Here is a 14,554-nt window from a genome sequence, read left to right on the forward strand (position 1 = left end):
TAGCTGGGACTACAGGCGCCCGCCACCACGCCCGGCTAATTTTTTGTATTTTTAGTAGAGACGGGGTTTCACCGTGGTCTCGATCTCCTGACCTCGTGATCCGCCCGCCTCGGCCTCCCAAAGTGCTGGGATTACAAGCGTGAGCCACCGCGCCCGGCCCCCAACATGCATTATGTTACACCATTTGTGTTTCTAATATGAGAAAATAAGTGGCGATACAGATTCATCTTTACATCCATACAGTATCTCTGTAAACATATTTAAGACACTATAACATTAACAGAGGAAGAGGAAATAGGAGCAATTTTTTACTAATTATTTTATACTCTTTGAACACTGAATCATATAAGTATCTTACCAATTTAAAAGTTAAATTTTTTAAAAAACTATATAAATTTCAAATGGAGGTAGAAGTATCTAATGCCATTCTGTGAAAAAAAAGCTAGTTGCAGAACTATTATTACAGAAATATATCACATCATGTAAAGAAAAAATTAATACAAATCAAAACCAGTAATTGTATATACACAAAAATTACAAGGAAACTTCCTAAGCCATTAACGATGATGACTTCTGGAAGTCAAAACATACATGCGTGATCCAGGGAGATACTTATTTTGAAAATACATGTAGTACTTCTATAATTAAACAAAAACGTGTTAAAAAATTAGACACACAATTAGAGAACTCATGAGACCTTGATCTCAGGACATTCTCAATGAACTCTAAAACCCCTGAGGTTTTATCACATCATAGCAAGCATTCTCAACCGGGGTGACACTGCCTCTGGTGGTGTGGTCTTGCTCCCGGTGAGGTAAAAGATTGTTCTTGGGCCGGGCGCGGTGGCTCACGCTTGTAATCCCAGCACTTTGGGAGGCCGAGGCGGGCGGATCACGAGGTCAGGAGATCGAGACCACAGTGAAACCCTGTCTCTACTAAAAATACAAAAAATTAGCCGGGCGTGGTGGCGGGCGCCTGTAGTCCCAGCTACTCGGAGAGGCTGAGGCAGGAGAATGGCGTGAACCTGGGAGGTGGAGCTTGCAGTGAGCCGAGACTGCGCCACTGCACTCCAGCCTGGGCGACAGAGCTAGACTCCGTCTCAAAAAAAAAAAAAAAAAAAAAAAAAAAGATTGTTCTTGGAGTGTGGAGGGTGGGGGAGGGCAGAAATATCTTACTCTTTTTACGTTTAAGGCACAAATATACATAGAGCACATAATCAGATATACAATCTATCTGTGGTATTAAAACCTCAGGGACTAGGGGGTGATTAAAGAGAAAATGTCTGAAAAGACTCCTAGGGATATAGGCAATAATAAACAAGGTTGAGAAACAATGCATTATGGAATTATAAGGTAGAAAAAGACCCCTATAAGCCGGGCGTGGTGGCTTACACCTGTAATTGTAGCACTTTGGGAGGCCAAGGCATGGCAGAACACCTGAGGTCGGCAGTTGAAGGACAGGCTGGCCAACAGGTTGAAACCCCATCTATATAAAAATACAAAAATTAGCCGGGCATGATGGTGGGCGCCTGTAATCCGAGCTACTTGGGAGGCTGAGGCAAGGAAAATTGCTTGAACCGGGGAAGCAGAGGTTGCTGTGAGCCGAGATTGCACCATTGGACGCCAGCCTGGGCAAGACACCGAGACTCCCTCTCAAAAAATATTTTTTTTCAAAAGACCCTACAGTCTTTTCCATGTGATGTTATATCAGATCCATATTAAAACAAATACTTCATTTGAAACTAAAAATGAGACAATTTATTATTAAACAGGAAGTCAATATTATATTTTATGTTAACCGCATATGAGAACCCTGTAAGTTGCTAATATACCCATTAGTACAAGTAAACAAGCTGATGCTGTGATTTAGACCCAAGTTTATACAACTCTTCCATTACACTGCATTACCTGTTGCTTCTCTACTGCATTATATTTAAATTTCACCCATCGGACCTCTTGGAAACTAGGGAGATCCTGACTGTTATCCAATTTCTGACCTATGCCTCCTGGCAACATTCACAAATTTAATAAATCCATCTCCTTTTTCAAGCTGTTTGATAGAAATGCTCAAAAGGCCAGGGCTAAAGATAGAGCTCTCCATCATTACAGTAGTGCATTATCTACAATTCCCTGGGAAGGGTTTTTCAATCTATTATGAATCCTCATTTCTCCATGTCAACTCTGAGAATATCAAGAGATATTCTGTCAAGGATCTTGCTGAAATGCATCCATGTCAGTTGCACTTGAAAATGTAGTAATGTTTTCCAGCACACTGCAGGGTTCCCAACAGTAGGTAACAAGGGACCTCCCTTGGGGAATATTAGAACAGGGTTCTTCAAGGGTAGGACATGGAACTTCACCCTTGTAATCCAACACATGACAGTGGGGGCATTTGGCAAATAAAACTGCATCAAATAAATAGGGGTATACAAGGAGAATACATAAAAAAGAGCAAATCAGTGAAAACACAAAAATGGCCGGCTCTCTTGTTTTTCATTGTGTCTAAATTTGTGATCAACATAAAATGTTTGATGAAAATCTTTACAGACCACAGGAATTATTATAATTTTAGGGGCTAAATAGATCATTGATGGAGGAGAAACACATGCAACTGTCAGAGTTACAGAAGCGATATATTTATATTGACAGCAAACAAAGTGGTCACCACAAAAAAAAAAGTATCCTTCAGAAAAATATGTAGAACTCTATTTTTAAGTGAAACACAGTTTCATTTTAGGACTTACATGGTGAGATGGGGCAGCTCACTGACAATGGTCATGGATGATGAAGACAGTGTTTCTCAAATGCTAAACCAAAGACTAGTGCTGGGAGATTTGCAGTGAATAAGCTCATTAGAAATAAAACATATTTCTGAGGCCCCATATAGCACCTCCAAGAGTGAGGTCAAGGAAAGTGTTTTGAGAATGAGGAAAACAGCCAAGAACAATATTACAGGCTGATACGGAGTACTAGCTGTTACCAGAGATTTGTGCTAAGTGCTTTCCAAGAGTCATCTCACACAATTCTCAAATTCACTGTAGGTCATAAACTTCCATATTACCCCCATTTTATAATGAGGCATGTGAGGGCAGAGGGTTAAAGAACCTGTCCAAGATCATTCCCCTAGTAAACGGTTTTTAACCCTTCACACCTATTCTTTATTAACAGTTAACATTTATAGGCCACTGACAATGGACCAACGTCCACAGATTACCTTATTTGTTCCTGACAATACTACCCTCATTTTCTGAATGAAGAAATTGCAGCCAAGAAAGGTTATGCTATTTGGTATTTAGATCACACCATCAAGCAAGCAGTGAAAGCAAGATTCAAACTCAGACAGATGGCTCCAGAGACTCTCGTTAAACTTCTTGCTATAGCAATATTTAAATGGTTGGTACTGGTGGCAGTCAGGATGTTAGGCAAATCTGAAGGACAATTTCAACTCAGACTTCAGGTCTCTGTCTTAGAGCTGAGTTCAGCTGCCCCACAAAGGACAGGATCTCTCAGCTAAGGACACGCACTGGTGAGAACAGACTACCAGTACTGGGATCTTTGACCCTCTCTCTTCATAATCTGCAAAGAAAATAGTTATCATTATAAATGTATTAACAAAAGTGCCAACATTTCCAATAGAACCATATGTTTTTAGGTGGGGCACAAAGCTAAGTAGGTGGATAAAAGGAAATGAAGTGAGTAAGCAATTGCTTTCGTTGCCTAAAGACAGTCAGTCACGAAAAGGCACAGTGTTTCATAAAAGACATACTAAAAAAAAAAAAAATTTTTTTTTAAGATGGAGTCTTGCTTTGTTGCCCAGGCTGGAGTGCAATGGCATGATCTTGGCTCACTGCAACCTCCACCTTCTGGGTTCAAGTGATTCCCCTGCCTCACTTGTAGCTGGGATTACAGGAATCGGCCATCATGCCTGGCTGATTTTTATATTTTTGTAGAGATGGGGTTTCACCATGTTGCCCAGGCTGGTCTTGAACTCCTGACCTCAAGTGATCTGCCCACCTCAGCCTCCCAAAGGACATACTAAATTTGAGAAGATTAATGACATAAACATTGCAAGATTAAGGTAGAAATAAAAACTGGTAAAAAAAAAAAAAATTCCATGTACAACTAATTAAAACCATAGGCCTTTGTGTACTAAGACAGTCTGCCCTATTTAAAGTATCAAAAGATTAAAAAATAGTTTAAAACAATACCAACACACTGTAAGAAAGACAGTCATGAGGCATCACAGTAACTTGTTTACTGTAAATGAAAAGAGAAAACTGGCTTAGAGTATGGCCGTGTGGTGTTGGTTCCACAGTTCTTCAACTACCTGTTTAAATATCACTAATACCATGAAAAAAAAAAAAAACCTCTGGCAGTAGTCTATGTACATTATCAAGAAGGCAAAGGAAAGCATGATTTGACAGTTTTGTGGTGGGGTCCTATATGTCTGAGAGTTTTTTGTTTTTTTTTTGAAATGGAGTCTCGCTGTGTCACCCAGGCTGGAGTGCAGTGGAGCCATCTTGGCTCACCGCAACCTCCACCTCCCTGGCTGGGATTATAGGCGCCCACACCACGCCCAGGTAATTTTCATATTTTTAGTAGAGATGGGGTTTCACCGTGTTGGCCAGGCTGTTCTCAAACTCCTGACCTCAAGTGATCCACCTGCCTCGGCCTCCCAAAGTGCTGTGATTACAGGTATGAGCCACCGCATCCGGACCCAAATCATTTTCTTAAACACAATGAAGAGTCCTATTTGGCAAGATGCATAAAAAGTACGATTAATAGGAAATGGAAGTTAAGATCCACACCTTGCCAGTAAGCAGGAGACAGCACATACATTTTTCCTTTTAGATTCTAGAACTAAACTCTGAATGATGCAAGCATATATCAATTCCCATCTACCATATTGATGAACTTAGCTGCAATACTTTAGTTCAGGGGCTCCCATTCCAGAGAAAATGCTTAGTGATTTCCAAAACAGTTGGATCCTAGTTGTGAAAAACAAGTGCTCTAATTAGCAATTTAGAATTCCTTTCCTTGCAGATAAAACTGCTAATGCAGACAAAGCTTCAATATAAAATAACCATTTTCAGAAGATGCTGGACAAAGAGGATGAAGTACACTGTAATCAGCTTTCATTCTCTTTGTATCCTCAGTTCTCAACTGCAGGACTACTTTTTAAGGGGAAATTTAGACCTTTCAAGTGTCTAGGCAGGACAGCTTGTTTTCATTTATTAGCATTAATTTTTCTCCCTAACTCCCTCCCGGATAGCACAGCAAATTCTTGGTTGTACATTCACAAAAATCCCAGGCCAGGCACAGAGATGCATGCCTGTAAACCCAACACTTTAGGAGGCTGGGGTGGGAGGATCACTTGAGCCCAGAAGTTTAAGACCAGCCTGAGCAACATAGCAGGACCCTGTCTCTACAAAAAAAATTAAAAATTAGCTGGGCATGGTGGCACATGCAAGCGGTCCCAGCTACTCAGGAGTCTAAGGTGGGAGTATCACTTGAGATTGAGCCCAGGAGATCAAGGCTGCAGTAAGCCATGATCCTGCCACTGCACCCCACACTGGGCAACAGAGTGAGACCACGTCTCAAAAAAAAAAAAAAAAAAAAAAAAAGAAAAAGAAAAAGAAAGAAAGAAGAGGGCAGAAGAGGGCAGGAGAGGGGAGGGGAGGGGAGGGGAGGGAAGAAAGAGATCCAGAAACTACTCCTTCTTGCCCTTTCTAACTACTAACACTCAGGGGCCCATGCTGCCATCACCTCTCCTAGAAATGACTGCAATTGTCTCCTAACCTGACTCCCTGACCCACCCTCCCCTCCCCTTCAGTCTATGATCAACACGGCAGCCAGGGATCCTGTTAAAACTTAAGTCAGATCATGTCACTCACCTGCATGAAACCCCCCAACAGCACGCTACATCATTCAGAGTAAAAGACAAAGACTGAAAAATCATCTACAAGGCCCTACACATCTGGCCTCTGCCCGAATTTACCTCCCTGATCACAGCTTCTACTTCTCTCCCCATGGATCCCTCTACAGAAGCCAAACAGGCCACCTTGCTGTCCCTTGAACATCACCAGCATTTTTCTGCTGTCCTCAGCCTACCTAGAGTAACAGGCAACTCAGTCACCTTCTGGAGGTCCTTATGTGTCACTTTATCAATAAGACCTACTCTGCCACACAAAGGTAAACCCTCTTGCACTGTGCTTTCTTCCTCTTTTTAATTTTTCCTCTGTAGCGCTCACCTTCTAATATACAGTACACATTTATTTGTTTCGTATATTGTCTATTGTTCACTCACTGCCCCAAGGGAAATTCTAAAATGACAGGGATGGGCCCATTATATGCACTGCTGCATACACATGGGTCAGTAAGTATTCTAAAAAACACAAATAACAACGCAGTTTCACTTTATTTTTATTCTTTTTTGTTTTTTCTTCCTTCTAGTTTAACTTTAAAACAGTGGGTTTTAAACAACTCTATTGAGGTATAATTTATATATGCTTAAATTCAACCAGTTTAAGTGTACAATTCGATGACTTTTAGTAAACTTACAGAGTTGTACAACCATCACTACAATCCAGTTTCAGAACACTTCCATCACACCAAATGATCCGAAGAGGGATTTTTTTTTTTTTTTTGCAATTTTATAACTTTATTTGATGTATCTGACGATCAGCGATTAGTTCTCATCCACATTGACTGTCTGTAAATTTTTGAAAGTGGTGACAGGTACATAGGTAACCAAAGTATATAGCTTATTTGGTGAATCTTCATCCTCATTACGTTTCCTGGACAGCCGCACACGGATTCGGTATGGGACATTCCTTATTCCTTTGGCCCAGACAGCTTTGTTGAGCCTGGTGTCAATGCGCACATCTGGAGTTCCCATCTCCTTCATGGCAAATTTCTGAATCTCTTTGAGTGCCCGAGGGGCACGCTTCTTGAAGCCCACTCCATGGATGCGCTTGTGAATGCTGATGGTGTATTCTCGGGTTACCACTTCATTGATGGCAGAACAGCCCCTTTTTCTTCTCGCCATCCTTCTTTGCGGGAGCCATTCTGCTGGGTCCAAGTTGGAAAAAAAGCCGAAGAGGGATTTTTAACTGGAAATATACCTATGTGACATCTCCTCTCTTGTTATAAAATGTAGTCAAACTTCTAGGAACAGTTTTGAAGCAACTTGCTCATGGACTAGTTACTCATCAACCTCTAATTTCCTTTAGTTACAAGATAATGAGTTTTAGTTCAAATATGGTACCCAGCACTGTAAGAGCAATGGAAGTAAGTAGAATTTGATTCCTGCCCTTTAACCAAAAATATGGAATATCCATACAAATACTGATTTCCTAGTATTGCCTTGACAAAATGAGAAAAGGATTTTCTTCCTGGAATATCTTGACATGGTCCCAATGAGACCAAGTACTTCAACTGTCCTTCACTCAGATATGGCCAGGTAAGTACTTCCATGATGATAAGCCTAATTCTATTCCCTTGAGAGTTCAAAACCAGCCTGGCCAACATGGTGAAACCCCATCTCTACTAAAAATACAAAAAAATTAGCCGGACACGGTTGGCAGGTGCCTGTAATCCCAGCTACTTAGGAGGCTGAGGTAGGAGAATCACTTGAACCCAGGAGACAGAGGTTGCAGTTGGCCGAGATTGCACCACTGCACTCCAGCCTGGGTGACAGCGACATTCCATCTCAAAAAAAAAAAAAAAAGACATGAAGTGCTCCCTGAAACTACTACCATTCACTAATATTCAAACCACACTGGGGCATCAATGAAATATTGACAGAACAGAGAATAAATAAGCAATATTACACTTCTAAATTCAGGATTTTAGACAGTTTCAGAAATAAGTGGCAGGTATAACTTTCCATGTATGAACTCACTTGGTTCATAAACTCAGGATTTTAGAAGGTGTCAGGAATAAGTGGCAGGTATAAGTTTCCATGTATGAACTCATTTGGTTCAAATTCCTTTATTCGGTGATTCTTTCCTAACCTACCATTGCAGATGTATCAAGTTCAAAGCCAAGAAGAATTAAATGTGACTTTAAGATGCAGATCTAGATCCTAGAATTTTTTTAAGAGTTCAAATAAATTCTGAACATCCACTTAAAAAAAATCACAGTTAAGCCATCACTGCTAACCTACCTTTACTATTAATTATTCCAAACAACTCCTTCTAATCCCAAAGAGTTTCTTCCCCTTGTATATTTATAGATAATGTGTTGCACATTAACATCTAAAATCCCAAAGCAAAACACATATTGAATATGTGTCCTTTCAAGTATTACTTATAATTTGCAGATGAAGCTATTAAATTAGCTTCTAAAACTAGCAAACATTTACACCAAATTTGAAAATAAGGCAACTGTGTTTTCTTCAGCCCTCCTTAGATGTTTCCCTCTGTTTTCTGCATTTCTTTGTCAGTGATTTTTCTAAACAAAGGAAAGGAAAGTTCCTCAAGTATAGTCTATCCTGACACTAAAACACAGACAGAGGTCAGAACATGACCAAAAAATTAAAAGCCTTCTTTCCTTCTCCTCATGAGTTTCTCAATGCCGTCTAAAAAGCTACCCAGGTACCCTACTCTGGGTAAATCACATTAACCTGAGTTGACATTGGAAACACAATCCGAAGATATATCTCACATGGTTCAAAAAAGTGGCATTTCATTACCTTGCTTAAGAATATTTATGACTGATGTCAAATGAACAATTATTTGTGCTAAAAAGGAGTGATAGTAATCTATCTATGGCTGAAGATTGATCTGCCTCACAGTTTAACTCAAAATTGTCTCAAAATCATTTTGAAACATATTAATCTAAAAAACAACCTCACTGGTTTCATATTAAATTGCACTTCCATATAAATTATTCTACCAGTGTGATTGAGAAAGGACATGGGTGTGTACCATCTACCCAGTGCAGCTTTCCAAGGAGAAAATCATTATCCCTGTATCCCTCCTCCCCTATCATGTCTTGAGGGATGCCGGGCCGGGGGATTCGCTCCTCAGGTTGGACATATGCAGCTGATAGATGCCAAATGTTTTAGTCCCAATGACCAGATGTGCACACCAGGGTCCATGCAAGATGCAGGGACTGTGGGTGACCGAGTCCGCAGATTATTTGTGGAAAAAAATTTTTTCTAAAAGGCGCCAGTTCCAACTCCCAGACCCACCTCACCTCCTCACTTTACTCCTGGATCACCATCTACTAACCATCTTGCCCTTGAAGAAGACTTCCTCTTCTACAACTTTTTTAATACTTTTTGCTGAGAAGGATGTGTATCATACAATTCTGTACAGGACTACTGTGTACCCAAAAGATTTTATTATTTCATGTCTTTAATTAAAATTCCCCAAGAAGAAAAATTAATTCATTCACAAATTATTTGTTATACTACTCCTATTATACATTCATTGATGCAAACATTCACTCAAGGTTCCCTCTACCCCAGACCTTACATTTACTGAGCTCTGCATCCAGGGTACCTTGGAACATGGTTGAGGGACAAGGTTCTCTGCCCCAGTGGAGACCACATTGTCATGTGCACACCTGTTGCCACTCTTGCTGTCACCATTGCTAACTATTATTAATGAACCACTCATTGAGCCAGGCAGTTGGCCTGTAGTGTTTCATTTTACTCCTCACCCTATTCTGTGTCAAATATAGTACTACATTCCCATAATAAGGATGTGTAAACTGATGCATGCAGGACTTAACTCACATGGAGTGGGAGTACAAATTCTGGTGAATCTGAGACTCAAGTTTGTGCTCTTAGTTTTAATTATACATGACATCATCTTTTCAGTAAAATGTACAGAGTACAGACAACACCATGTCTCAAAGAACTTACAGGTTTAAATAAAGGTGAGCTATGAGAATCATTACCCTACAAATGTTCTTTAAAGTTGACCAACTGCCGTAGCACAGATTTTCTTTGCATAGTCCCATGAAGTATCACCATCGATACAGTGATATCATCATGATCATCCTCATATATCATTCCCTCCCCTCCTCCATCCAACATTTAACAGATGAAGAAAGTAAAGTTGAGAGGGCTTAAATGAATAGCCCAAAGTCAACCCCCAAATGGTAGCACCTTGATTTAACCTGGAATTTTAGTTTGAAATCTGTATCAAATAGATCTATAAAAAGCTACCAGTGGCAAGGATACAATGGCAGAAGCACTCTCAGATAATGCCAAAGGCTCCAAAATTTACCACAAATATTTTGGGGGAGAATTCTCACAATATATATTAAATCTTTATCAATTTTCACGCTTAAACCCAATGAGTCTACATGTGGGAATCTAAGAACCTAAGAAAATCCAACTCAGCAAAGGAACAATTATGCACAGATGGGCTTCATATCCATATTCTTAGCGTCAAAAAGGGATGAACAAACTGCCTGTCCAACAATGCAAGTCTATATTCACTGATGGAATATGACATAGCTCTGAAATAGAAGCCATTTAGTAAGTGAAAGGATTACGAAAAAAGCAAAAAAAGCAGAATATGAAATCATATATCCATGATTGCATAAACCATCACACCACACTTAACAAAATAAAAATCTTTACATTTAACGGTTCAGACCATTGTATTAGCCAAATTTAGTACTTGTTTATGGCCAAAATGACATCATCCATTTAGCTTAATGTCAGAAGCATTATTTCATAGAAGAATAACATGTCACTGTAAGGAATTTCTCCTCTTCTTTCTCAACTTCCAGTAAGACGTGCTTGATATATTTCAACATCCATATTCCCCTCCTTTATCTACCCCCGAGAGGACCAAAATTTTGTACCTAAACTTACTCATATACTATTATTATTATTATTAAAAATACTTATTTTACATGTTTACTAGAGAAAATCTAGAAGTCATTTGTGTATACACACATACATATTCACAAACACACACACAAGCTTTTGTTTATATATATATATATCTTTAAAAACATCCATTCACTTTGACCCAGAAATTCCACTTAAAATGTTTTACTACAATAGTAAAGATAGACACAGCTATCTTAACCAACAAGGAAAGCCTTTGTTCAAATTAGCCAAATTTATAATCAGTGTTCAGTGGCAGTTACATGCACTAAATTTGGAAGAATGTCACTCATTTCTAATCAGAACACTATGATTATAAATTATTATGCCATTAGCCCTTTTCTGCCTTTAACTATATATACCTTTCCTTCCCAGTAAGGGAACGAATTTAGACATCTAAAATGCAGCTAATATAAGTCTTAGGGTTTTGATGCATTACTAACATTTGAAATGAGGCGTGAGACCATTCCTATGGTGGGTTAATATTTCTTACTACTTCTGACAAGTAGAATGGAGATTAAGGAGTTGAAAAAGCTGAGATGAATTGAAGGTCTTGCTGATAAAATGAGTAACAATAAAATGTTTCTAATAGAGGTTTTTAACATTCGACTCTGCCTAGTTTGTTAAAAAGCCTTTATAGTTCAACGCAAGAGATCAAATCACACTCAGAAGGCCCCATTGACAGACCTATCTCCCAACCACGAATGCAGACAAAGATAAGGCCTCTGATAACTGCAACAGACCCTATGTGTGATCTCATAATGGTCCAGGTCAGGCCTACACTTTGTATTCCATTTTCAAATTTGAGCAGAAGTGTCACTTATTCAAGAAGTTTTCCTTGAGCCCACCATTCCAGATTAGTTTACTTTGTCATATACTTCAGAAAACCAGGTTTTCTCTGGCAACACCAATCTGAGTTTCACTGATCCACTAGAAAGAAATTGAGCCAATGCTGTTTGTGACAAGTTCTACTTCTCACAAGCCCAACTTTAAGTTTTATGGCAGAAATGGCTAGGAAAGAACTTTGGCCAAAGTGGCCTTAATAAACATACAAGCTAAGCAAAAACAAAGTGGCCTTAAAGCCTCCCCAAAGTGGCCTTAATAAACATACAGGCTAAGCAAAAACAAAGTGCTTGCTATGCCAGTGTTGCTTCAAGACAAATCCAACTAGATCCGCTTCTACCTACTCTGTAGTGGCAGAATCTTATATAGAAATTCTAGAGCCACCTGTCCATTTGGCTTCCCATTGTTTCCGTAGAGTGTAGCAAAAAGTATTGGCACATAATAAACACCCAGTAAATCATTCTTGAATAAGGAAAGTGAGTGAGAAAAACATGAATAAATGAATGAAAACTAAGTCAGTGGGTCCTAGTCATCTTTACATGTTTTGCATGTTATTGAAGAGGAATTATAAATCCTGAATCCCTATCACATAATTCTACGTAGGCCACCAAAAGGCAACCTCACATCAGCACACCCCAGTGTAAAACAATGGTATGGTTCACAATCCATCAGCATTCCTTCTGAACCAACATTCCAAAAGGACAGAGCCATACCTGGCCTTCTTGACATTCCCCATTCCTCACTCATCAGGATGACTCACTCACAGCCACATCTCAGGTGTCTCAAGTAATGTCTCACCTCCGTATTGCTAGAGGCCACCTGTATCAGTGTTGCCCGCTGTGCACACAAGTAATTAACTTATAATGCTCCACTGGCTCTGACACATTCCATGGCATCGAAAATTTCACCAGCAGATAGTTAAGCATGCAAGGTGATTCCTTAGTTAAACTCGATAACCAAATATCACATGTAAATGTCAGTCAATATGTTGACATGCAAGTCACATGTCGAGGGCGGAGGTATAGTAGCTATGGTTAAATCTCCTTCCTTTGAAATCTACTAATCTGGATTATGTGGTAATGCAGATGGAGCTAGAATAGACTTGTTTTTGCCATGGAAGAAAAGTTTGCTTTGAGAGTCCTGAAAACAAAACTGCACGGGTCAGATCTGACTAGATGACAAGTTCGAGAAAGAAAGAAATCATGCATAGCATAGTGATAAAGACCATGAATTCTAGAATCAGACAACAGAACCCCACTTTTGCCACTTGGTATGTAAGTGGTCCTGGGCCAAGTTACCTAAACTCTTCATCTGTTTCCTTGTTTGCAAAATGAGAACAATTGCAGTACCTAACTCTTTGAACTACATGAGGTGTAGTGCTTAAATAGTGTCTTGCAAATAGTGAGCATGTTACATGTTAAGTATCAGCCATTATTATTGTCCAATGCTAAACACACAGTTGGACCACAATAAATACTTGTAGAAGAATGAATGAATGAATGAGCATACCTAAAGCTATTTTTGCAGGTGCTTTAGAAGTACACTCTTGAACAACTCACACATTCTCTGCTCATTAAAAGAAGTCCACCCTAAGGGCTTTAGCTTAACTTTTTTTTTTTTTTTGAGATGGAGTCTTGCTCTGTCACCTAGGCTGGAGTGCAATGGCGTGATCTTGGCTCACTGCAACCTCCACCTCCTGGGTTCAAGCCATTCTCCTGCCTCAGGCTCCCCATTCGCTGGGATTACAGGCGCACACCAGCACGCCCAGCTAATTTTTGTATTTTTAGTAGAGACAGGGTTTCGCCATGTTGGGCAGGCTGGTCTCAAACTCCTGACCTCATGATCCCTCCACCTGGGCCTTCCAAAGTGCTGAGATTACAGGCGTGAGCCACCGTAGCTTAACACTGTAGTCATCCCAGATTATTTTTTTTTGAGACAAAATTTCACTCTTGTTGCCCAAGCTGGGGTGCAATGGCGCCATCTCGGCTCACTGCAACCTCCGTCTCCCAGGTTCAAGCAATTCTCCTGCCTCAGACTCCTAAGTAGCCGAGATTACAGGTACGTGCCACCATACCTGGATAATGTTTTGTATTTTTAGTAGAAACAGGGTTTCACCATGTTAGCCAGGCTGGTCTCAGACTCCTGACCTCAGGTGATCCGCCCACCTTGGCCTCCCAAAGTGCTGGAATTACAGGCGTGAGAGATTGCACCCGGCCCCGGATTCTTTACTAACTACAAAATTATTTCATTTTGATTGGATTTTTTTTAAAGGTTTAACAATTCAAAGAGATACTAATCTAGACTGCATTTCCTTCTAAAATTCTAGGTCAATGAGACAGTATGCGATCAAATGACAATAGTGTGGGCTGGAACTACCCAGCGACTCATCAAAAAGGCCATAAAAAAGCAGACAGAACAAAGCCTGAAGCTCAGGCTGAGTCACGCGTGTAAAACCACGACACAAGGACGGACAAAGGAACTATAATAAAGAGTGGAAAAAAGTGGTGAAGGCAATAAAGACAAGAGGAGCTTCACATGAATGGAGAATTATTAGCTTTATAGGTGCCTGGAGAAAGGCAGAACAGGTCATATCACTTTCCCTTCTAGCGAAGGGCAGTTCAGCAATTTGGAATGCAACAATGTTTGATGGAGAGTTTTGATCTCAAACTAACATTTTGCTCTGGCAGCAGCAATGGAGGTGGGTCATTAACTCATAACCCCATAATAAATAAATGCATGTGACAATGCCACCCAGGAGAGGACAGTGCTGAGGGAAGCATCTGAGAAAGTCCCCCCGTCCATAAGAAAAGATCTCCGTTCCCATGACGTTTCCCATCTCATTCACACTTTACACTTC

At 40.0% G+C, this 14,554-nt stretch overlaps 1 protein-coding gene and 1 pseudogene across 3 annotated transcripts in view; both read right to left on the bottom strand.

The window, feature by feature from the left end:
• The window catches only part of PTPRG (protein tyrosine phosphatase receptor type G), a 751,407-nt gene that overhangs the window by 329,675 nt on the left and 407,178 nt on the right, over positions 1 to 14,554 (bottom strand). The window lies entirely within an intron of this gene.
• Positions 6,658 to 7,075, bottom strand: LOC129471176 (large ribosomal subunit protein eL31-like; annotated as a pseudogene).

This window comes from Symphalangus syndactylus, chromosome 21 (assembly GCF_028878055.3).
Source record: "Symphalangus syndactylus isolate Jambi chromosome 21, NHGRI_mSymSyn1-v2.1_pri, whole genome shotgun sequence".
NCBI lineage: Eukaryota > Metazoa > Chordata > Mammalia > Primates > Hylobatidae > Symphalangus > Symphalangus syndactylus.